The sequence below is a fragment of the Gambusia affinis genome, linkage group LG20 (assembly GCF_019740435.1).
Source record: "Gambusia affinis linkage group LG20, SWU_Gaff_1.0, whole genome shotgun sequence".
Taxonomy (NCBI): Eukaryota; Metazoa; Chordata; class Actinopteri; order Cyprinodontiformes; family Poeciliidae; genus Gambusia; species Gambusia affinis.
Genome location: NC_057887.1, coordinates 12,039,853 through 12,066,121, shown reverse-complemented (window position 1 = coordinate 12,066,121; position 26,269 = coordinate 12,039,853). Strand labels below are relative to the sequence as shown.

At 38.3% G+C, this 26,269-nt stretch overlaps 1 long non-coding RNA gene across 2 annotated transcripts in view; it reads right to left on the bottom strand.

The window, feature by feature from the left end:
* Window positions 1-26,269, bottom strand: part of LOC122823123 — a 45,254-nt gene that overhangs the window by 1,090 nt on the left and 17,895 nt on the right. The window contains exon 3 of one of the 2 annotated variants that reach the window (XR_006369289.1): window positions 1,448-1,640. This is a non-coding gene — a long non-coding RNA (uncharacterized LOC122823123). Of the gene's footprint in view, window positions 1-254; window positions 1,641-26,269 lie in introns of those variants that run through there. The other variant, XR_006369288.1, reaches the window with a different exon arrangement.

Below are 26,269 nucleotides of genomic sequence, written 5' to 3'. Positions count from 1 at the left end.
AAAATAAAATAAATAAATTGAGGGTGAAATGCTCCCACAAACTGAAATGATCAAGGCTAAACCAGAATTTTAAATTGAAAAGTTAATGGGTAAATGAATGTCATTTACATGTTTTGTGTGGCCTTAAAATGATCCTATAAAATTCTTAATACAACTTATGTCACTTCTTCACAAGCAAATGTTACACTCATTTCATATATTTCTTTTATTGATGATAAATATTATTTGAGAAATATGATAAAATGGTGTCATATTTAAAGAAAAGAATCTAAAGTTCCAAAATGAAACAAGTGAAGTTAGAAAATCCACCACTAGGGGCTATCAACGCCACAGGTTTATCAATCAGAGATGATTGTTGTGTAAAACCAGTTCTTTCTGATTAAAGAACAGATAATACAAAAAAAAAAGAAAAGGAAAAACAGCAGAAAATTGGTAAGTAAAGTGAAGCATCTTTGCAAAGGATTTTTTCTCCCTGTTACACCATAGGAGATCATTTGTGTGCCTATGCAAGTGTTTTTCCTTTCATATGACATTCTTTTTCTCCTGACATAGACATAGTAAAACAATAACCCATCACTTGTAAAATAATGAATAACAGCAGTAAACAAACTGACTGAGAAACTGCATTGAGAGACTGTAAGAGAAGCAGATGGCAGGTAAAATATTAAAGATGACTCTTCGTTAGTCAAAAACATCGTGAGAACTACAGCCTAGATTTAAACATACTCCAAGAATGACACCCTGTATAGGCTGGAGGAAAAAAAACACTGCATTGAAACTTTTCAAGCTAATGATTAATACAATGACTGCTTCTGGGTTATTTTTGCCACCTACCCTTTAAAAAGATTTCAGCAGAGCACTAAGCACTCAGAAAGAGGAATTAGGAAACTTTGAAGCAAGCTTGCTGCTAATCATTAAATAAATAAAACAAAGTTATATCTTCATATGCTGTGGTACTGTTGGTTGTAAAAGGAACATGATTAAAGTCTTTAAAATAACTGAAGGATCAGTGGGTGTTGTGCTAGATGTCTGGTTTAAATGAAATAATAATGAGATGGTTTTGATGCTAAGATGTAACAAATCCTTCTACTGTCTGCATAAATTAATATTAATGGTAAAAATGTAATAAAAGATCTAGATCACTTTTAAATTACATAAAAATGTTAAAGAGCAGATAACAGTATGACTGCCCATGCTGTGTGAATTGTTGAGCTTACGATTAATTTAAAATGTAATTCTGCCCGAAAATAGCTACATAAATATGATTATTGCTCTGACAACGGATGAATTTAAAGAAGATTGAACCTAAAAGCGATCTCTCTTTTTGTAAGTGTTATTACAAATGCAGAAGTCACCATCAAACTGGATTAAGGGAATAGGATTGCAATGCCCGCCTTTGATCTGCCAGATTACAGTAAATCTTCCATGGCACAGAATGAAAAGTTACCTCAAGAGAGACAAACGGAGACAGGAAAGAGTGGGGGGATGGTGGTGGGGGTTTGAAGGGGCCTCAATATCTATGCAGTCTCTCTCAGCTAAGCCGAATTCTTCCCCTCTTCTCCTCGTGCTTCCTGGAGATTTGTCGTTGCTGATGTCTTGAGTCCAAAGAGACACAACCAGGCCAGTTACTAATACAGCATCTGAGTGAAAGACGAAAATAAAGAAAGATCTTCTTTAACAATGACGTCTTTTTAAAGTCCACTCCACATTATACTCATGTATTTAAAACAAAAACAAAAAAGGATCAAATGATAAGAACTGAAGCTCAGTCAACAGAACACTATTCTTTCTAATCTCTAATCTGTGATACACTTGTATGATGCAGAGTGGGTGTAGATATTTTGCAGCACTACCCGACTAATCTGATATATTAGATTCCCAGACTACGTCAGAGTGTGGTTAGATTAGAGCGGCTGTCTGCTCATCTGTATGGATGAATAAGGTTGGATAATAGCTCTGCTAATTAACTCCAGACTGCACTGGAGGAGTAGAGAGCTACTTCCTGCCTAACTGCAGAATAAATGTCTCCTTCCCTACGCCGTCATTTTCACCACTGCTTCATCCCACCCTCTCTGCCACCTTGACAGCATGTTCACTTAATCATGATGATGAGTTTTACTGGAAAAAAAAAAAAAAAAAAAAGTCTAGCCCCTATTCATCCCCCACCCCATGGAGCTGTAACGAGACCTTTAACATGATTGTCTCAGCTCCTTGACTGCTGAGAATCCTAAGATCTTTCAATAATCTTGGTAAAGAACCTTTCGCCGACTATAGCTGGGAGTGAATCTCAGAGCAGGGGGCAGTACAGGCAGGCATTGAGGAGGAGAGGAGGAGGAGAGAACAGGAGAAACGAATAAGGGAGGGGTGTAATTGTACTGTAAATGAGATAACTTGTTTGGAACATTTTACGGAGAAAAGCATTAAGGAAAGCTTGCAGAGTTTAACAATGATTGCTGGGAAATCCTTTGAATACAGACTTTCCTTTACCACAGAATTCCGACAGAGAGCGCAGCAACATCAGAACCACACCAGCTTGTAATAAAACCAGCTGCTCAGGACAGACTGGCCATCAATAACACTCTAGAGAAGGACTTTTCAAGCTTCACATTTGAAGTTCAAAGTATGATTTCTGGATAAGGTCAGGAACAAGAAGCAAAGAGCAAATGCTTTGATTAAATTTGTATACAACTTACAAGGGTACAAAATGGCACTCTATGCATACAATAGTTTGGAATATCCTTCCAGTCACAAACAGTTTCCCCATTGAAACTTGATTGACTTTATTACTTTTCATGCCTCAACAAATGCCTTTTCTTTGACAAAATAAATTCAATAAATAAACTGAACTTAGTGCAGCATTACAGGATAATGTTACTGTATGATAATGTATTACAGGGTAATACAGAGGAAATTCTTACTTAACAAAAGTTAGAATGCATAACAGGCCTACTGTAAACAGTACCGCCGTCTATAATGAGAGGTCTAAACCTACAGCCCTATAAAATTACAAGGTAGTTTTATAGAGGAAATATTACATGATCTGATTTAACAAAAATGTAGACTATGGGGTAGAGTTCACAGGTACCACTATGAAACCTTTGCGATTTAGTTGTGTTCCCTAAAGCCGTAATCCTCCAAATGGATGCCATTTTACTGAATGCAAGATACTGACTGCTGATGAATCTGCTAAATTCCACCTACAAAAATTTTATCTTGCTAGTCATCTTTAAGTTATTAGCTTTAACATATTTGTGTCATTCGTCGTCCTCACCACTCCCTCTTGTTTTCATATTTTTTGCTCTTTTTATGTGTGTGTATCTTCCCAGTGAGAAATCTCTAGCCTAAATAGATGGAAAATATTCAAACATTAATCAGTCTGTCCCCAGACCGTGCTGACATCACAAGATAAACACATGCATGCGCACTGCCTTGCGCACGCTCACACAAAAACACAGGCAGCGCATTTTTATTTTTTACTCGTGTCGGCAGACGGATCTTTTTTTTCTCTCTCTGCTTCAGGATAAACAGGTAATCAGTCTAGAGTGAGACAGTAATTGGCACACATACTGTACAAATGTTTTCATATATGCACATCAAGGCACACATGCACACCTTAAGTGAGCGGTAGTGTCTGATTGCGAGGGTAGAGTGAACACAGGTGAGCTCATGTTGGTGACCTAATGAAGTACATGCAAGGAAACATGCCTGCAGTCATGTTGGGGCCAAGGTGGTTTAGACACTCCTTGAATAGGTGCTCAGTTATATCATACGTCTAATTTATTGAACACATTTCTCCATTTTTAATCCTTATTATACAGTTCCCCTGATATCCCTAATTATAATTCAGTTCCAGCAAATACCTTGAGAAATCAATTAGTAAATCAGTGAACAAACATGAAGACCATGTTGTTTGTTTAATGAGGTCAAACAGGTCACTGAGAGAAAGGCCAAGCTTTGGAAATTTCACCAAATCTGTAGCAGCAAAACAAGCATAAATATTTATCCTTCCACCTTTCTTGACTGTTGCTATGACTCATTTGAGCTACGTTTAGCTTTAGTCAAACGTAAGAGTTGTACAAACTCTTTATCTGTGGTCTCATCTGTGATAATGATGTTGTTCTCATGCTTATTTCAGATGAAACTTAACGAAACTGAGCTGCATCGCCATGTTCTGGTTTGAGTAAAGCATCTACAGAAAGTCCTTTCAAATAAGCTATACATGAACTTCAACACTTAACGTGAACTGACAAGCCATGTCTGGAGCTCTTGACTGTTTGTAGCTGCTCTGTAGGTCAGGTGATCTGATCTTGATGTCAATTGGCTGGTGGAGATGGAAACTATCTTGAATATTTTCCAGTTGTAAATTATAACTCTCAGTACAACTATGGGTTTGTAGCCTTTCCAAGATTGTGTTAAAAGACACACGTATTAGAGCAGCAAACAGCCAAAACTCATATTCCTACACAAGTTAATCAATTTGTTTAGTTAGCGGCATCTAGCTGCGACTTCTCACAGACATTCTTTCGAAGCAGCAAGTTTGGACTGAAATTTTCACAACGTGCTTTCTGACTTTGGCTTTGTTTTAGCTGAATAAATAATGTCAGCATGGACACTGTTGCATGTTTTTGTATGCATTAAATTAAATCATCTTTGGACTTCTGTAGCAGATTAAGACTTACCTTTCAATTCTTGAAATTAACTTTTTAAAAACCCTGAGGGAGATATATCTCACAACCAGGCATACACCCAACTCAGATGGTTGTGTTGAACAAAGGAGATTTAGCTGAACCCCTCCTCCCTGACAAAAATTAATGGTTGGGGGATTATTCTATATCAGTTATGGGACAGTGGGTTCAATCCTCAGCCGACACCCTGGTAAAATGAAGGTCCCGCTCTGCTGACAAGAGAGGCTACAAAGCCTTAAAAGGGTTTTTAAACTTCCACCCCCTGTCCTGAACACATAAATACACAAAGACCACACTAAAACATTCTTTCTCATACAATGACACACTCAGGCTGGTGAAAATTCAAGTTAAAATGTAGGACAATTCCAGGTGGAGATCATTTTCGCTTTCCCCCACAATCTATTAATGATTACCTTTCCCTCTTCTCACACACTCAATGTGTTTCTATTTTTATTCACGACTGTTAAATTATATCTGGCTTCAGTCTTTTTTGCAGACGCCTTGCTCCACAAGGTGTCTGCATTTTAGCTACTCCCATTATTGGCTACACATCATTACTTCTGAAATAAAAAGAAAAAAGTTAATCCTGAAAACAGAATAGGTTTTTATGGATTACTGATTAATGGTCCAGCAAGGATTTGTTAAAAAATAGAGACAGAGGTATATAGAAAGACAGTGAGAAGCAGAGAAGCTGAGAGAGAGAGAGGGTAAGCTGTATCCCAAAAGCCATCCTGACATATGAAGATCTTTGAAATATATGCATACTGTAGTGTGCATTATTAAAAGGCAGGCTAAATGAGGACGACATCCAGACATTTGTAATTCACTTAAAGTGCACCAGACTGAAGAACAATGCCCTGCGGGCAGAATCCGCAAAAGCCCTTTTAGTGAGGTGGTGCCCATTTTACAGTATAATAGCTGAGAAACTGAGAACATGGCTCCTTTCAATGACAGGCCTCGCATGTCAGACCTGTAACCACTTAGCAGAACAGACATGTTGATTATATTGAAATTGCTTTTGAAAGACAGAGTACTAATGTGTTGCACAAAGTAGTCAACATTTTGTAAGCTTAAGGTCGACTTTTTTCTTTACTATTCAACTATTTTGTCAGCATATATTCATTTCCTGAAGTAATGGTTTTCTAAAATGATAAGTGTGAGATTTTAACGTAGTAGAACATGTCTTTTGTCTTGGCCCCACTGTAGCAGTTTGTTACAAAAATTAATCTGCTTTAACAAAAGGGAGGTTGGTGGGGGAAACACTACTGTCAGAGTGTGGGGGAGGTGATGTAACTACATTGTAATACGGGAAATTTACGGGAAAATACTAGTACAGGAGCGTGACGGGAAAAATGGGGAAAATACGGTAGTTTCCCAGTCAGAACGGGAGACTTGACATGTATGAGGTTGGGCTTTTTGCCCATCAATATAGCGTTTGATAAATTTGTGGGCAAACAGACCAAATAGTAGAAACGACTTAAAAAATGTTTGACTTTGAAACATAGCTGTATCTGATGCCTCAAAATTGGTATTTGTCTCTTTAAGAAGCTCCTACTCATTCTGACACTCCCCATTCAGCATGTCATCACAATAGTGTTTCACCATGCTGTCCATTGATGCAGTTTACAACCGTTCTTAGGAGCGTTGTAGTCTGTATGATAAGCCCAACAGTCAGCACTTCCACCAGGTGTTTGGCAATTGCTACTGGCACTTCTCTGGCAGAGTTGAGTGGGATTAGACGTGGGGGTAGGGTACTCTGAATGACTGTCATGGGAGATTCAAGGACTCCTCAAACATTCATGAATGAGTCAATTCAACACTCCATGTATGAGTTTGATGAAGGTTTGAAAGTTTTGAAAACACATGAGTTTTGAAAAAACAATTGTTTTCCATTAAAACAATTTAAACTTTAATTGTTTTAATGGAATCCAATTTTAGTTGGATTATTATTAAAAAATTTTTAACTTTTCTATATGTCATTTTTATTCTTAATCATATCACACCATATTGGAATGTGGAGGACAAAGTATTAAGTACAAAACTACTATTGATGGAAAAAAAATCCTCAGATATGATTTTACATTCACACAATTACAGTATGACTTAATCTTATTACAGTACTTTTTTTCACGGTGATGATAAATGAGGAAATATTTTCCCATGCCTCATCAGTTGAAAAATCAAAGAAATTTTGGCTCTGAAAGCAAAGGATCACTAATGCATAGGGCCGATAGTTTTCAAATGTTGTTCTTTAAAGCCATCATGCATCAGAGCAGTGAACAGTTCAATCGATCGTTGGTGAATTTCGAAACCATTTTGAAATAAAATAACTGCTGTGTGGAGTTTTGTGGTTCCAACAGGACGGGGCACCATCACATCCAGATGAAAAATGAAGGTCCCTTTCTGTGTGCGCTCTTTCCAGATCAAATGATCTTTACTAATGATGATATCAAATGGCTGCTGCAATACCAGACTGTCCCAAAATCATTTTCCTTGAGAGGTTAATGAAAAGATCCACTGTAATCTAAAACCTCAAATGGAGCTGAAGAAAAGCATCAAGAAAGAAATCCAGTAAACATGTGGTGTGAAACGGAAAGATTCCATTTAAGCATTAATAAGACAACAAAATAAAAAATAAAAAACAGAAAACAAATCCTTTTCAGTCTGACATTTCTTGTGTAAAATAAAAAATCATTTTAATTTGCAGGGCTGTTTGGTTTAAAGCTCATCTGAAGCATGCAGAGAACAAAACGAAATCAGTAAGTATAAGAATGAAACAGCAGAGCTCAAGTAAAGTACCTCGTCAAATGGTAGAGAATAGAAGTCCTGTAACAGGACCATTATGGCTGGATGAAAGCGACTACTTGTAGTGTAAAAGCTCTCTGAGTGGGTTGCATGACCAGAAAATGCTACTGCAAATCTACTCACAATTCCCTGGGCATCTATGCAGCTCATAAACCTGTAACAATCATGGTGTTGACTGAGTGCAAAAGCCTGTGCCAATACCCAGAGTGTAAGTATATACATTTTAAATGGCTATAAGGTTATCTTTTTAAATTTGTTTTAGCAAAATTTTTATCTATTTATTATGTGATTAGAGCAACTATTATTAGCAAAAAGAAAAAAAGTTTGAAATTGAATTTCCTAGAAACTATAGACCTTAAATATGAAGTTTCAAAAAGGCTGCCAATGTTTGCAGTGCTTGCATGAAAGCCAGACTGGATGGGTCTCTCCTCCTGCTCACCCAACCAATCAAAATGCATTAAAGAAGATTTTAGGGATGGATATATTATAGTCGAGTTCTGCACGAAGCATGCAGTCTTGATTTCTTATTGTCAGCATTAAGCAGAGGACCTCTGCTCTGCATTTAGTACACATGAATAAAAGCAATAGAACAGTTATTCAGATTGCAACTGGTGGTTTGTGAAATATAATATTGCAAGCCAACAGTATTAGCTCAATACTAGTATGTTCACTGATAGGAAAATTACTGGATTCTTGAGTTTCCAAACTGCTGGTCACCAGTGGGTGCTGATAAAGAAAAAAACATCTGAATCCAATTACCAGCTGAATAGGAGCATCTCTAGTTTTAATGCTGCAGTAGTTTGTGAAATAAATAATTAAAAGTGTTTGAAGCTTTTTCTCCATGTTGCGATAGCAGTGTTATGCTATATGAAAATTTTTAGAAAAAATTAAAATATATTTACTGAAACTCATAAATTAAGAGTCCTAATTGCTGCGGAATTGACTTATTAGGAAATAGAAATTATTAAAAATAAGTTGAATGTTACCATAGAAAAAAATTGCACAAAGATAGTTGCTTTATCTCCATGAGTAAGTGGTAAAATAGGACATAGACATAATGTGCTGGTAGCCATGGGGTTTGTGGTTTTAATCCAAGGCAGGCGGAACAGCCAGGTCTTCATAAGAGCTCTTTTCATGCAACTGTGGGGGCCTAGTGCTTTTTTAGGCCTTGGGTGCAGGGGCAAACCACCCACCCCCACCTTTCTCTCTATACCCTCAGCCAGAGCCTAGTCATCCTCCTTCCACTCCTTTGTGGAGGTTTTCCACTTTGATTTCATGTTTGCCCATCTGATGGATCTGTGAAGGGGCAAGCATGCACATTCCACAAAAGACCCCAATGAGATGCTACCTCCTCTGTTTCCTGCACCTCAACGCCACACATGCACAACACTAACACTCACAAAGTGAGCTTTGGTTACAGTGTGAAGACACATCCCCAAACAAACATACATTGGGATGTTCAGTTATATTTTCCGAAACTATTAACGAATAGTCTCTTACAATGCGCTGTAAGTGTTTCATTTTGTTAACATAAAATTTATTCCTGCTTATACAGATATAAATATTACGCATTTGATATGAATCAGTCAAAGCCTGGCATGACCCAACTAACAAAACCAACGATGAACATTGCAAACTGACTGACCATAGGAGTACCCCCAGCTGTTTCTCTCCCCCACCTACTGGGAACACCCCAGGGAGCCCCGAAATTGTGGGTGTTAGTGTTGCCACTGGGGTTTTATAGACTCCCTACTGAGAGCATCTCCTTAGAATAGACAATGGGAGGCATTGATCCCCAGGGTGACCGTGCTGACCCCCTAAACTCACTCCCCTAAATCCGCTGGGCACAGACTGGCGGTTTCTTTCACGGAGCCTTTCAAAGGCTCTCCTCACAATGCGTCCTGTCCCATGCATCACTTATATACAAACATAAAGAGCAGTGTGGAAATAGACAGGTTTTTGTGCTGACATGAAAGAATTCAAAGAGCAATAAACCAAACAATTGATCACTAATGTGAGAAAATTCATTAAAATCCTAACTTATTAATCCAATGCACCAAGTACAGTTCACATAGTCACAGTGATGTCGAGAGGTATTTGCAGAGACAACTAGAACTCCCACAATATTCAAACTACTGACGCAGCAGCTCAAGAGAGTCAAACTGCTTTCCGAGGAGGAAGAAGATTTTCTATTTTCAGCCTAATCTTTACTGCCTGTCCTCATCCTCCACGGTCTTACCATTCCTCACCCTTTTACTGTTTGCTAGAAAATCTCTGTCCTTTCAGCCTGGCTTCCTTTCTTAGCTTGTGTTGTTGTTGGGTGTTTTGTTTTCTACCAAATTCCTCCTGTGGGCTTATTTGTGTGCATGTGTGTCTGGGTGAGTTGTTGAATGTGGCTATGTGTCAATGTAAACTATTGGGGATTTTAATAAATGAAAAGAGGGAAGCTGAGTAAATCTTAAAGGTAATTGAGTTCTCTAACAGCAGGACTACTTGTGCAAGGATGTCTGTGTATATGACGGCAATAGAGTGACGGTTTTATCCTCCAATTTCATTCATGTGACTATCCTGTTAGGGACCTCTGCCTTGACGAAGAAGCTTTCTTTCCGTCTGTTTTCTGCTTTTAAAAGCATCCATACACTCTGAAAGACCCCGTTAAATGTGAACAAAATGAGTTGGATGAGTGAGAGATGTCTCTGTTCTTTAGCCGTCAAATTTGTTGTTATAGGTTCCCATCTGCTTTCAAAAGTAACATACAAACATTTAAGAAAGAGCCTCTCATTGTTTTATATTAATATTTTATATCTTTATATGCTCATGCTTAACTGATGCTATGACAGCGTGACAGCTTCTTTCAATTTGTCATAAAGTGGATCTAAAAAGTCTATACAACCCTGATAAAATGCCAGAAGTTTGTTTAAAAAAAAAGAACAAAATTGTACAAGTCAACTGAAATAAAAATGTATATGAGCCAAAGGAAGGCTGCAATCACCCGGTTGCATTATCGCACAAAACTGATCTATAACAGCACTCAGTGTCTTTGAGCTCACAGCAGCTATTAATTACAGTAAATCTGATTATCCATAAAAAATTCTGTCGCCATGATAGAATTTTCTGACATGTGCATGTTTGCACTGTTCAGCCAAAGTCACAGAGAGCAAAGATGTGACATTACAAAATAAAAAAGAGACATATACCATGCCAATCATGCTCACACAATGCTGATAGCAGTAATAAAGGAAAATTGAAACAAGTCCTTGATTTGTTTAAATGTGACAACATTCAACTACATGAGGGTCAAAAAAAGCACTTCTGTGAAAAAACTGAAACTGAAGGTTGTGTACAACACCTCACCAGGGAGGTGTCCAGGAGGCATCCTGACCAGATGCCCGAGCCACCTCAACTGGCCCCTCTCGACGTGAAGGAGCAGCGGCTCTAGTCTGAGTCCCTCCCGGATGACTGAGCTTCTCACCCCATCTCTAAGGAAGAGCCCAGACACCTATGGAGAAAACCCATTTCGGCCGCTTATCTCCATGATCTCGTTCTTTTGGCCATAACCCAAAGCTCATGACCATAGCTTTGGTGCTGACCATCTCAGCATGACCATAGCTTTGGGTTATGGTCATGACCCAAAGCTATGGGTCATGACCATAGCTTTGGGTCATGGCCAAAAGTTGTACATTCCCACAACTCCAGAGTGGGAATGTAGACTTTTTGGCTCTGCTCTCTCCCGACCCGGAGAAGGCACTCTACCTTCATCCCAGCCGCTTCACACTCGGCTGCGAACCCTCTCACTCACTGGGGTAAAACCCAACGTGCAGGTGCTGAGATGGGGAGCAACAAGTATGCCCACTCCTGCCTGACGCTTCTCACCGTGGGCAACTCCAGAGTGGAAGTATGTTGAGCCCCTCTCAAGGAGACTGGTTCCAGAACCAGAGCCATACGTTGAGGTGATCGACTATTTCTAGCCGGAACCTCTCAACCTCGCACACTAGCTCCAGCTCCTTCCCCACCATAGAGGTGACATTCCACATCCCAAGAGCCAGCGTCTGCAACCAAGGATCGGACCGCCAGGGCCCCTTCCCTCAGCCGCCACCCATCACACATTGCACTCGACCCCTTTAGGCCCCTGTCATAGCTGGTGGGCTGGGGGGACCCATGTTTCCTCTTCGGGCTGAGCCCGGCCGGGCTCCATGGGAAAAAGCCCGGCCACCAGGGGCTCGCCATCATGCTCCCCCTCCAGGGCCATAATGGATATTTCGTTTAAATATTTCTCTACATATATTATGGCTGTCCTTGAATTTTGAAATATTCTTACTCTTACATTTAACACCCAACAAACTACTGTTTTCTTGTAAAATTTCACCACAGCACAAAGTGAATGCTTCACAAACTTAAATACCCCCTCAGTAAATACTAAGGTCACTAATTACAACCATGGAAGTAAATACTAGCTTGGGTCTATTTATCAATTATGCTTAAGATAATACTAGGGCAGGAGAATTAAAACAATCAAATATTTGAGAATACAACCCTTGAAAGTAAAAATTCAATGACAGCAAAAGCTGAACCAACTATTCTTTTTTACATTAAGCTTAGGCAATCAGCTCTTTGACAAGAGTCAATCTCATTTTCACTTTGTTTCAATGATTACATGATGTGGGGCAGCTTTAGCTTTTCATGTACAAAAAGGTAAACAGAAATGATCGGATCTGGTTCATTTCAAAAGAAAATGAGAACAAAGTCTATTTTCTTCCCCTCTCTCTCTGGTGGTCTCAGAAAGGTTGGTGAGACATAACATGTGGTTCTTTCAGACAAACCACAGAACATGCTACTCTAAACAACACCACTATGAGAACCAGCCATATGCTACACTGGCCATTGTAAAGATAAGCTCCAAGTGTTCTGATTTACAAGCTTCGAAAAACTCCAACTTCTATAACAGCAATTTATTAAAACCTTCAAAGATGTACATAAAACTTCAAGTTGCATGTGTGCTCCCTAACTTGACCCAGAAGGGTCAAGTTTGCCTGAAGCTTAGGGTACCACAGGTTATTGCAGAAAGCCTCAGTGGGGGCAGCAGGACAGAAGGCAGGTGAAAAGTCAAAAGGTTAAATTAGCACAGACTGACTAAAATGTATGAATGCTTTTGCTACAGTTGGTAATGGATTACAAGGGTGTAAAGTCAAACAGGTGGGTCAAACCTGCACACAAACGTGCTGCATTTATGCAGCAAACATAGTTTGCTTTTGGAAAATTTTCCATGAAAACAGAATTTTTATCAGCATGTTTTACAAATGTATGATTCAAGCAGTGAAAACAAGACTGTATTAACTTCACACCATAGTTTGGGAGGAGCTAAAAATCCACTCGAGAATCAATATCAAGAATTGAAAAGTTCAGTTTATGAGCACACAAAAAAGTCAACAATTGTTCAAATATGTAAAGACATATCTAAATGACTTGCACCTGTAAATCAGCAAAAGGTCCTACAAAGTACTGACATAGTGGGACGGAATACAAATCTGCCCCATACTTTCCAGATTATTTTTAAAGAATGTTGAGAACTCCATCAGGTGCATTCAACTTGCCTATTAAGTGCTAATTTATGTGGGTCTGAAATGATAAAATCCCAATAAAGCCCTTTGAAGTTAGAGGTGGCAATATAAACTATGAAAAAGTTCAAGGGGTTTGCATTTTTTTAATTATTATAATTTACAAGGCCTTTCATGTAATGGGTTTTTGTTTTTCCACTTGTTTTTAAAATGCACAACATGACTCCAAGAACACATATGACCCTTTAGATATTCTCAGAAATCATTCTCATATCCTTTGTGTAGTCTCACATGAAGGGTGTTTGAAGTTGCTGGATTTCACTCCAAAACTTACTGGCTGTATGCAAATGTGAAAAGCAGGGAGCGGAGACGACATTCTTTCACTTTGGTTTCAGTTTCTGCCCATAAACTTGGTCATTAATCTCACCCAGGAGCAGATCCAGTCTTCTCTGAAGACGCACATTCGATTTTGGACCGATGTCTGCTGTCACAAGCGTTTGAAGCCATTCGTTATGAAAGCTACTGGCATTCTACCATCTACACAGGCAATACTTAGCTAAACCACTTTTAACTGTTCTTTACCAACCTTAGAAGTGTTTCTTTGTGTTCCAAAAACCTAAAAAATATCTTCTTGACAACACTGAAGGATGAGAAAGATGAGAAAGCAATGACAATCTCCTCTCCTTGTAAGACTCATTTCATTTCTAGGAAGCAATGACACCAATTTTCACACACAAACACCAAAATTTAAAGACACACACACACACACACACCATGAAGGTCGGAAACTGTTTTTAGATATACTAATAACAGAGTGAGACTCTACACTGTGATCTTCAAAGTAGCTGACGAAGAGGAGAGAGAGGCTGCTGAAAACCCCATTCAGGGAGCTTTTGGCACATCTGAACCCACTCAGCCCATAAAAGAGCACTTTAATATTTACAAATCGCCGTAAAGCTGCATGCAGCACAACGCTAAAGCTGTTTGCTCATATTCGCAAACAAACTGTAAGTTAGCAGAGTTAATTTACCAGCAGAAAATGTGATAAAGGAAAACAGCTTTTACAGGCAAATTTTAGAGGCTCATAAAAAGGAAAAGTTTCCTTTTCTAATCTCCATGTGCGAACTTAATAGAATTATAACATCTCAAATTGGACAAAAGATTTTTATTGCTTTGCTTTAAGTGGTTTCCACTCTTGATTTTTTTATTTTTTTATTTTAACTACATTGGACTGAAAACAAATTTCCAGCAGTCTGCTGCCTTGTAAAAATGTATCTTTGTGGTCGTCTCCCTGTTTGATCAGTTATATGATAGGTTTTTATTTGCACAAATGTTTCAGCTGTAACAAGCTTGGGGGTTTATTGACATTTACAAGCTATAACTCTTGGTATGGACCAAGTTTCAGAATATGTTCCCTTTCAACACTTTAAAGCTGCCTGATCACAGTTTTATGTTCAATAGTTCACTGAATGAGATAGAGTCATCTAAAGAATCTTGTTGTTGAATCTCTTTCAGGAAACAAAATCCAGAATCGACTGAGTGGTTAATTAAAACTACTAAGGGTTCTTTCACAAAACCAGGATAGTTGAATAAGCCGGGATTTTCTGGATATCCTGGCTTAATTAAGTTTCAAATCGTAAGTCACAAAAGAGGTAACGCATAAGTTATCAGGGCAATTTATTCTGTGAAGCTACCAGGCTTGCAGTCAGGCTTAGTGAACCTTTATCAGCTCAGTCAGCTGTCACGCCAATCAGAAGCCAATACATTTTGTCTGTGATTCCGTTTTCTTTTCTGTCTGCTGTCATCTTTTTTAATCAACCTGCATTAAAATACCACCAAATCATTTTGGTATTCAGTCAAGTAGCGTTGTTTTAACATAAAATGCCAGTATTAATTATAATATGACCATCGACTGTGTTTCTGAAAACCGCTGTTCTAAATTTGACAAAGACCTTTAATAGTGTCATTATTCCTAATGGTCTGAATATCCAGTCCATACTGACACAACACCAAGAATTAGGATTGGTTCAAAACTTCAGCTCATTTACTGCCCTAAAATCCTTGATCAAGTTTCAGCAAATGAGATCAAGGTTTCTTTTATAATCTCAAACATAACATAACACACATTGTACAGAAATGTTCTGGTCTTGATTGGTTGCCGTTCCTTTAAGTCAAATATTCCTCAGTCTACAGGCCCAGGAATCTGCATCATTAGTCAAATACATCACATTAAATCCTTTTGAACAGCTTTGTTGTCATGTTCGGTTCAGACTTGTTTTGCAGGAAGTGTTTATGTTGAACTGGTTCCATGATATAGCAACATATATTGTTCTGTGAAAATGGGGTAAATATGTCACAGTTTCACTTAAGTGACTGCCATTTCAGTTAATGCTTATTGTTTGAATATAAAATGAGCCTGATGTAAATGAACACACACACACACACACACACGGGCGTCCAAGCACGCACGCAGGCAAACCAGCAGTAGGTGGTCATTAAGTCAATTAATGAGTCATGCCATTTTGGCTCCCATGAAGCTTTCTGGATTAAATGAGGAACATGTCCAGAGCAGACTCGATCCCGTCTGTTCTTCCATACCTTCCTTAGAAACAACAAAATGGGGGAGTTAACCCATGTAAAGTCAAATTCAGCTTCTCTCCCTCTCTAAGGAAAAACAAGCCACAGCTTCATTTCCCTTGCTACACTTATTAACAAAAACAAGCAGGTTTAATGGGGACATCTGGTTTAGTGATTAAAGATTACTGGAATGAACAACATCCCGAGGAAAAAAAAAAACATTGCACTAAAGGATGACAAAAGCCAAACAGTAACATTTAGTGCTAAAGAAAAAATTACAAAAGAAGCTCATGTTTCCTTGCTATGGAGTGTTTAGCATTGCTTTTTTTTTTTTAATGCAGCAATTTTATAAACTGCATCAATTACGACACTCAATTTAGGCAAGATCTGAGACAAAATAGGACAAATATTTCTGAGCTAATCTTGAAGCTTTATTTTGCTGCAGCAAGAACTGTGGAAAAGAGGTTTTAAGAAACAACATATAACATTCCAAACTGTGAAAATACTCAGTAACAGAAATAATTATACCAGCATTACAACACATTACCAGGAACCCTCGTGGTTTCTGTCGGTCTCAGTGCGCTGATACAACACGGGTGCAGCACTTTTCCCCAGGCTGCTCAGGAAAGATCATGTGTGGGTGCAAATAGGGGAAAATATGGATGTGCATACTCCTGCGTACATATCCTCACTTGTGTGTGTGCTGTAATACATCATCTAAGCCTGAATAGACCCCCAAGCCAGGAGTTAATGAAGTGAAATGAGACTTATTAGGCAAAAACCTTTAAAGTCACTGACAGGCGAACATTGGGGAATAAAGGAGGCCTGAAATTATTAATGACGAAGGTGCACAAAGGGATTGCGAACACAGGCACAAACTGCCAAAAATGCTCATTCTGGTAAGGAAAAACAGAGACTGCAATACTGGAGTGTTGCTTGCCCTCCGAGTGCGGATCTATTTAAAAAGGTTCGAGGCAGGACAGATTTGGGATATTCTCTTAGAGTCTAACAAAGATCCAGAGATTTAAACCTGCCCCTCTAAGCTCCTCAGAGGATTAACAGAGGAGTTGACACCATCATTCTATCCACGAGGTGCACATTTCACAGCTTTATACCTGAGGCAAACATGAAGCTTGGCGTAAGCTAAGCCAGGCGATATTCTGCTTAATTGGACAAAATGGACCTGCCATCAGGCTGATTGCTGTCACTGATCATCATATAACAGCAGTATGACAAGGGACCAACTTTCTGAAATTTAGCACATGAGCAACACTTTTGGAGGAATAGGAATGCCCACTGGATGGGTCTGTTAACAATTCAACAACCAAAAGGAAATACTTTGTCATGACTCAGAGTTTTGACTATAGTATAGTTTGGGCGGAGCCTAATACCATCTACGCTGACATATGAATACAAAAATGGGACTGATTTGTTTTTGCTTTTTGTTGAATAATATCAGATGTGTTGGATGAATCTTTTCTCTGCTTCCTTTGTTCTGAGGACTCTTAATAGAATCCACATCTCCAAACCTAACAGGCCATGTTATGAGAAGATTAATCAGAGAAACGGCAAACGGATGCATGCCAACTCTGAAAGAGCTGCAAAGATCTGCAAATTTAGTGGAAAAGTCTGTTGAGACATCAGGGAATATTCATGCTATAAAAAATAGAGAATTTAAAGAGAAGTGGCAGGAAGAAAACCATTGAAAAAAGAATATAATATGAAGTTCAAGCCTCAGTTTGTGCTTTGAAGTTGCAACATTACAAGAGACAAAAATTGTATGTAATTTGTAAGGCAGCATATGTGTTTGAAAAATTGGTTTCAATCTCTCCTCTTCACCTTTCATGACAGATTTAGTCTTGGACTGAAAACATTTACAAAACTTTGACTTTGTTGGGTTGTGACTAAACACTAAGCGTTCTGCTTTTCTAAAGCCTGAGCTTTCATTGGGTTTTGAACTCGCTGGCGTTTGCTCGAGAAGCCATAAGCAGTGAAACACTTGTTTTGCCTGAGGCCCAAGACCTGAACATCCACACATATGATGTAGAGCTGTGAGCCAGACATTTTGTGTGCCATTTCTGGTAGTGGTTTGGATGATGAAATCAGGGGCTGCCGGATGGGAAATTAAACTTGACAGCATCATGTTTCAAACCAGATGAGAGGCCGATGTGACTCCTGACCCCCTAATAAACAAAGACAGACTGACAGAGAATCCAAATGTCTGTTTACACAGAGGTTATGGCTACGAATCAACAATAAGAAAAGAGATGCAACAAGTCACTGACTTTATAAGCAACTAAATCTGTCATATATAAAGTGAGTAGCTCTCGTTTTTTTTACTGTGGCTTAGCAAATATATTTGATTTTTAAAATGTATTTGCATCAAATTTATTCTAGTTTATATCAATTCAAGAGTAATTTAACATCCTTCAATTTAAACATTGGCAAAAGGAAAAAAAAAGCCCTTTTTAGGGATTCTTTATGTTTCAAATTTAAAGTTCTTCTTACAACTATTATCATTTAAATCTAAGCCATGCATTATTTAAGTAAGGATAACATAAGTTAGGTAAATATAACTTCATCCTTTTAAATGTGTGTTTTTTCCACTCTGGTATGAGACTGCAGTGACTTTTAGGCTTACATTACCTAACTTTCATGACTGTAAACACAATATTTAGTCAGCTTCAAAACAGTTACTAGATTATTCTTATGTCTTAATTTTTTTTTTTTTTTTTTTGCCACATTGCAACCACAATTATCAATTTAAGCTACTTAATCCAACACTTCTAAATAAAATCTTAACAAGTACACCAATCAGTTAACAGAGTCACCCTGTGGGTAGTGTAATCTCTTTGTGAAACTAGTTGCTCTATCAAGGTTTGTGAAATAACATTAATGAACAAACATAATGAAGACCAAGGAACAATTTAGACTGATGGGGAATGAAGTCATGGAGAAGACTGAAGCAGGTTTAAGTGATTAAACAATACAGGGCTTTGAATATCCCACAGAGTACAGTTCAGTACAGCTGTTAACCTACCAAGACATGTCCAGCATGAATCGGAAACAGAGAAGGAGGAGCTAAAAATATCCACTGGCTAGAGAATCTGCAAAAAAAATAAAACAAATTTCAGTTCAGAACATATCTTGGTTTTAAAGTCAAGGTGTTTTTTTTGTTTTTGGTACATTTCTTTCAAGACTATTTTATTTCTAGTTTTTTAATAGATTCAAAAATGAATAAAGACTGTTAATATTACATTAGTTGTACTTCATAAGTACGTTCTAACATTTCCCCCCCAAGCAATAGACACCAGACAATGATGTGGAACGAAATGTTCTCAGCAGATGAGACCAAAATTTGTCAACTGAGCAAAAATGTCATTCTTTTCAAGCTGACAGTGAAATATCCCCAGAAAACATACAGCTGTAAGATTGTTCTGAAGGAAAGTACGTTTCTTCCATAAGCAACTCTTCTGTCAGAACGGTTTACTTTAAAAATTGACCAGCCTAATGCTCCCTTTCCACTCACCTAATTTTGGGGGAAGTGAAAATGGCAATGGGAGTGAAGTGTAATGTGATGTTAGAGTCACAGAGCTAAGCATAAGATGGGAAGGGAAGAGCTGCGAGTAGGAAAACTCTGCTCTGCACAGATGGGCAGAAGTAGGAAATGTGGTTTTTCTGTGGCTCTCACTCACTCTGAAGCCTCCAAAGCTTCGCTTTAGTCATCACGCATTGTGGTCTTTCTATAGTTCTAAAGGAAAAAATCTGGGAAATTAAAAGTGGTTAGAATTCCTCCCTCGAACTTCTCATCTAGTGCAGCAAGAATGTTGTCTTTTTTGTTTGTTTGTTTTTTACAAATGCACAGAAACAAAAACATTTGCACAATTAATTAGATTCTCTCTTTTTCAACCTTCTTGGTATAATTATATTCTTTCTGCAGCAGCCCATCAGAAATCTTTGGGCTTTTACAAGAATTTAAGCTCAAAAGTAAACATGTTAGTCTCAACTGCAAAGTCAGCAGGAATGCAGACAACAGGCGTTTCTACAAAAGCAGCTTCCTTTACTGCTCCTGCTGTAAATACAGGCTTCCACTTATCAGGAAGGACAGAAAGCAACAGAAGCAGGGAGCGTTGCAGTTTTATGGCTCTGGTGTCTCCATCTGCCAGACCTCTGCCTGACTGCTGCTGCCTTCTATAGGACAGAAGGTGCACAGTGCTGCTGACTGGGAGAAATTTACAACAAAAAAAAAAAACAACAAAAAAAACACTTTTTTTTTTTTTAAGAACTGTCATCTATCATGGGTAAATGAATATTTAAATAATTAAAGTTACTTAATTACATATGACATTATTTAAATGAGGTCTACGCAATGAGCAGAAGACATTTTGATGATAGATAATTCATTGTAGTCATTAATAAACGAAGATTGTTCCTGATTCAGAGAACACCACCAGCTTTCTTTTGGAACGTTTCAATATCGATACCTGTGTGTGACACAAGTACACAGCATTGGTCGTTTCATTAATGCAACGGTTGAAAAAACGACATCTAAATTGATTGGCTACTCAGGCACATCGATATTTACTTCACTGGAAACTTCTGAAAAAGAGAGAAATGCAGTGGAGAAAAACTTGAGACCTCCCAGTATGAACTGAAGCGGTTTGTGCTGCGTTCCATTCATCTCTAAAGTCATAACTTGGATGTGGGAGTGACATGAAAACACATCTTAAAGAGTGTTTCAAATCCAAGCTCAAAAAAAAAAAAAAGCTAGTGGTATTTGTCAACTGATCTGCTGAGTGACCATGCCAACTATGACTTTGTAAATCTGTTTCTTCTGAGTCAGACTGTCCTCTTAGGAAAAAATTATTATAAATACTACATGTGTTTTAGGTGAAGTATTACAGAATCATGATGAGAGTTTTACGGTACTGTACCTTCCCTGAGGCTATGAAGGAGGTAAATTAATTCAAACAACAACAAAACAGCAAGATTTTAAACAAAAACTTCAGTTCTCAGGTCTGAAACGTCAACATCTTATAACAACTGTACTGCTAAGTGTCTGCTATGATGAATTCGCTCTGAAAATTGATAAATTGAGGTGATACTTATTTTTGTATGAGAATACAATAATTAGTAAGTATGGTAATAAGAAAAAATAATAATCATGACTAAGATAACTGTAAAATATATCTATATAAGACAAGAGGCAAAAGAGCTGTAGAGAAAATCTGATTTGGTCTCCGTAGGTCTCTGTGATCAGAGAGAGGGGAGGGTGCATGGCTCTCTGCAGACCTCTGGGACCAGGGAGGCAGAAGATAAGCCCCCCAGCATCAGAACCCCTAATTCAGGTCCTGCCTGCTCATGTCAAATCACTGGGGTCCCCCTGTACAGATAACACCAAACAGGAAAAGAGCCTTTTATGTAGGCTGTCTGAGATGTCTGCTATAGCACACACACACGCATGCGCACGCCCACACACATCATTTTACAAGTAGATCCAGGAAATTTATCGGCTGCAGCAAATTCAACCTCTGCTGCCAACACACACAGACTCAAAAGACAAAGAGGAAGAATCAGAAAGTATTAACTTTGAGGGCATGTGGCCTGAGGCTGCGGGTCAAAGTTCTCCCAAGGTCACACAGAGAAAAAGGAAAAAACAGCCAGAAAAAAAAAAAAAAGGTAGTGTGTGATCAGGCATTGGTGATAGTGAGGATAAATGAGACAGACAAGCGTAACAACCTCCAGAGCCAACAAAATGAGCCCCGGGTCTCTTTGATCCATCACCTCCAGCTTCCTGAAGTAAACACAGGTTAATTGTCTAGATCAGGTTGAGATGCCTATCTGTGTACGCCTGTCTGTTCCCTGCAACGATACGCTTCTTCAGCGATACAGATGAGGTAGGGTTTCGTGTTCCAATCAGATTCCTGGAAGTACCTCAGATTCAGCTGCTCTAGTCCACCGTCCAGTGCAAGACAATAAAGTCCAGTTTTGACCGACTGCATATCTCTTGACCTTTTAATCTAGAAAGCGCACCTAACAATTACCACAAACCTGATAAGGTGTGAGTTAAATTGGTTTTAATTTTGCAGTTAACTTATCTTTTAATTGCTTGGGAACTTTGTTTATTAAAAAAAGTTAGCTGTCAGCAGAATGTACTTCTATTTTCTCAAGGTTTGCTAAAAGCTTTATTAACTCTGTCTAGCAGCTTTTGCCAAGAGAAGCTACAGAGTGTTAAGTAAATACAGCAAAAGAAAGGAAATACATGATTTTCCTGAGCCTTGGAGCTGAACTTTTGGACTTTTAAGCACGGACAACAGCATCCACCTTTTCATGCATTTCATAAATATTGGTCGTCATGTTCAAATGGGGGCTTTCCCTCTGACCCTCCTCCACAGACCTTCTAGAAAACCCTTTATGTGGCTTCTGCTTTACCTCCTATGGACCTTGAACCCACAGAGATCAGTCACCACGGGTGGTCCATGGGGGTTGGGGGGAGATCATCCACTGATGACGCTACTCACTGCAAGCTTGATTGGGTTTAGCGACGCCTGGGGGAGCCCAGGAGAGATGGTGAAGATATATTAATGCACAAAAGCTACTGGAGTTGTAGGAATAGCTCTGTAATGTGTAGAGTGTCTGTCTTGATTTTTTTTATGATGAAGGTTGTGGACACATTCTATAGAAGTTCTAACCTTCACTTTTTAGTTCAATATTGCTTTTGTTAATTTGGACAAAAGCTTTCATGAAGAACGTTTTTGAGTCACAGAAGGCAACATAGCTGAAGGGGGGAAGGGGACAGTCAGAGGATGCAATAAAGAACAATGGGAAAATCAAATGTGATTTTCAAAGCCAAACTTGTTTATCTCTTCATATGTGGTGTGTTGAAATGTTATTGATATAAAATACAATTGTATCCTATTGAATATATATATATATATTTCTATTTATCTCTATTTATATAAAAGCCAAATATATACAATGCTTTTGTGATTTGCCTCATTGTGTGCATTTGCTCCTGCCAAGATTTGTATGCATGTCCACGAGGAACCTTAAATACTGTCACCACCACCGGACCAGTCTTCTATCTCGTAGCCACGTCGTTTCACCTCAGGCACACGGACTCCACTCTGTCAGTCAGTGTGACACATGGACAGGCAGCACCGTGCCCGTGGCGTACAGCAGGGATCGGCGCCCTGTCAGTGTCTGTCACTGCGGCTTTGTCGAATGTCGTGCCCTCACGATGGCAGGCCAAAGGAAGGGGGGGAGGGTGTGTGACAGACTGACATGTGACAGGTGAAGCCAACCAAACAGTTGCAGACACCTAAGCCTTCATATGTACTTCACTCTGATTTTGTGTGTTGTGGCTGTGTGTCTGAGCAAGAGAGGGAAAGAGAGGGGATGTGAGCTAGCACACAAACTAGTTACATGCTTCCTACATAGGGAGCACTCTCATTGATAGGTATTGCTTGTTCTATACTTTTAAAATACAACATGGTTTGGGACAGGTCAGACTTTAGTTCTGTCTTTGTTGGTTGGAGAACAGAGTGAATTTTCTCTCCCCCTCATATGTTATTCATCAGCTATGTATGTACATGTAAAACAAACAAGTTCAATAAAAGAAAAAGTAAATTTCAGGATAATTTAAATAGGAAACAATGAATCTCCCAACATTGGCTTTACAAGTCACAGAGCCAAAATAATGACATTGTATATGCACTGAATAAAAGAATCCCAACAAGGAACAACAATCAGATCTAGCATAAATATTGGCCTCATGAAGATTGAGCTATTAAAGTTTAACCAAACTGCACACAGATTATGTGCATGGCTCAAATTTACCGCTCTCTTTGTTACTTGATGGACTTTTAATGGCCATTAGTTCAGCTGCTTGTGGTCTCAAACAGGGCATTAGATGTTCAGTATGCCTTAAATCTCAACTGGTGCCAGAGGTTGCACCCAAATCATCCCATATGACCCAAATCTCCCATTCCATTACCCAACATTCCCTTTGGGGACAGTAGCGGTCTCTTAACACTTGAACTCTGACCCTAACTCTATCAGAAAATGGAAGATTTATAGAACGCAAACAGGGAACTGTACTACAACAATTGTGTGTTTTGCAAGAAAAAAAATTGCATAAGAATGATGAGGTTTTTCTGTAAAATTATTTTTTTTACACTACTTGGTTCATAAAGAAAACTGATAGGGTAAAGCATTTTCACCCTTGCACAAACCCAAGTTTAAAGTTGAATTAGCTTGACTAATTTTTGATACGATTAACTGTACCCCTTTAGATTAGTTCAAATGAGTCAATCAGGTTTCTAATTTCAAGTCTAGTAAGAGTACCACTTGTTCTTTTTATTTTATGAGACAAATCAAGTTTATAAATTACTGCCCAACTAAATTTACTTGAACAATCTTCAACCTTCTGCCAGTCAAAATCCACACCACAGAGCACAATTTATAACAAAATCTTGCTGCTGCAATGGTATTCAGGGAGTGCACAAATATTACAAACCCACGGTATGATCCTGGTAAACAGATCAAAATGTTCTTGTAAAACACAAGGAAGTCATGAGACAAATGATTGGAGTTTCTTAATACCTCACATATACCAAATGTATTGATTTAATCACATGTATTCTCAAATTCCAGCAAAATAACTGTTTATCATAAGCAAAAAATTATAAAAAATCCAAATATAATAAGTGTTCTTTATGTACAGTTAACTTTAAATCCCAAATATCATTTCAATAATTGCAGGCTTGTGTTTCTTGTTGTATTGCTTGATTTGTACAGGTTCACAATTCACAATATTTAAATTATATGTTTTAATGTTACCAGGAAAGCTCTTACCACATGTATGATGTCAAACCCAACTCAAGTGTTTCAACTTCTGAACTAAATTGATTGCTGAACAAAACATGCTGACAATATTATTTAGCTGCTAAAATGTTTAGATACTTAAATAGTAAATTTTTCTAATGAAAATGTCCGACAATATTCCCTACTAGCGCTAAAGTTAGTCACAAAGTTTAAAGTAAAACTCACCTTGTATTGTGGATGTAATGAGGCGTACATCTCAAAACCTTTCTCCAGTTTAGTTGTTGGAGCTTCGGATTGACACACATCATTAATTGATACCGTGGGCAAGCCCTGCAAGCAGCTGGTGTAAAATGCCATTTCCAATAGACTGGAAGCGACCGAGCCGCTTATCCCCGAATGCGGAAGCAGGCGTGCAAAGACCCCATTGGATATATATATATAGTTATATATATTTATATATAGTTATATATATACACAGCAAAAGACACTTATGGTTAAATATAATAAATATTAATGTACCAAAATGATAGTAGAAGTCAAAGATGGCAAGTAATATTTTTTACATCTGGTTGTCACTGGATTTCCGTTCTTTAGAAAAGGGTCAGAGAAAAAAGTGAAGTGATTTGAATTTTGAGAGAGGAGGAAAAAACATGGGAAAAGTTCAACTTTTCTCACTCTGCTCTCTTTCATAACCATTAACTGTGTGATGACACCAGCGGATATTCAGATTGATTCACCATCTTGAGAATTACTTGGTCTGCACAAAAAGTCTCCCATTCCAAAGTATTAATCTTAGTCCTTAATAAAAGGTTTCCTGCCTCAGTGTTTCTTCAAACCAAAGTCCATCTACTTCATGCCTCACTGTGATTTCTTTAATGGCCTTATTTATGAGGTCACAAGTAAAAATGTATATCTCATTGGTAGTTCTTTAGCCACAAATGGGTAGGATATTAATCAAAAATCTACAGATCTAACCCTCATTTTTCATCAAATGTTGCAGTGCCTGAAAAATCAATGATAAAGTTTAGGAAATGCTAAACTGCAAGGAAAAAGGCCAACGTTTTGCTGTTTGGCCAAACTCCAGAGCAGTTAAACGGAATATCTCTTCCAACAGATACGTACAAACATTTTTCCTGAAGCACTTTGCACTTTCAATTTTTATCAGTTTAGTCAGGATAAAAACACCAACATTAATGGGTTTTATTGGAACTTCCTGTATTGGACCAACATGCTAATTGTAAATTATGAACTGGGAGCGAAATATTACTTAGTGTGCAGAAATTATTTGAAATGCCAATCTGAAAATTGTGTCACAAATGGTGTATTTATTCAGCCCTAACATGGCGGTTACAGCTGTAGGTCCTGGGGCTGTAATTCGTACAGCAATTACAGCTCCTGGTACCAGTTTATATTAATACCAGTTGGTATGTAAGAACACACATGTTAAATTCCAGGACTTTTATTTTGGGCCATCAGAGAAAAAGGTCTGAATACAAATGTACATTGCATTTTTCAAATTTTATTTAGCATTATTTTTTAAAGCATGTTTTCCTTCCACTTCGTAATTATGTATAGATATAAAATTCCAATAAAATACATTAAGAGCTTTGGTTCCAGCAGAACAAAATGTGAAAAAAGTTCGAGATATGAATGCAGACACAGAACAGCAATGAATATCTCATAATTCTATCATCGAGACATTTTTACCCTGTGAAGCAACCTATGAGGTAACATCAAAGAAGTCGTCAGCACTGACCTTGACCAGGCCTGTGGTGGAGGAAGCATCAAAGCTGCAGAGCGGCAGTGGATTTAAACCAAGTC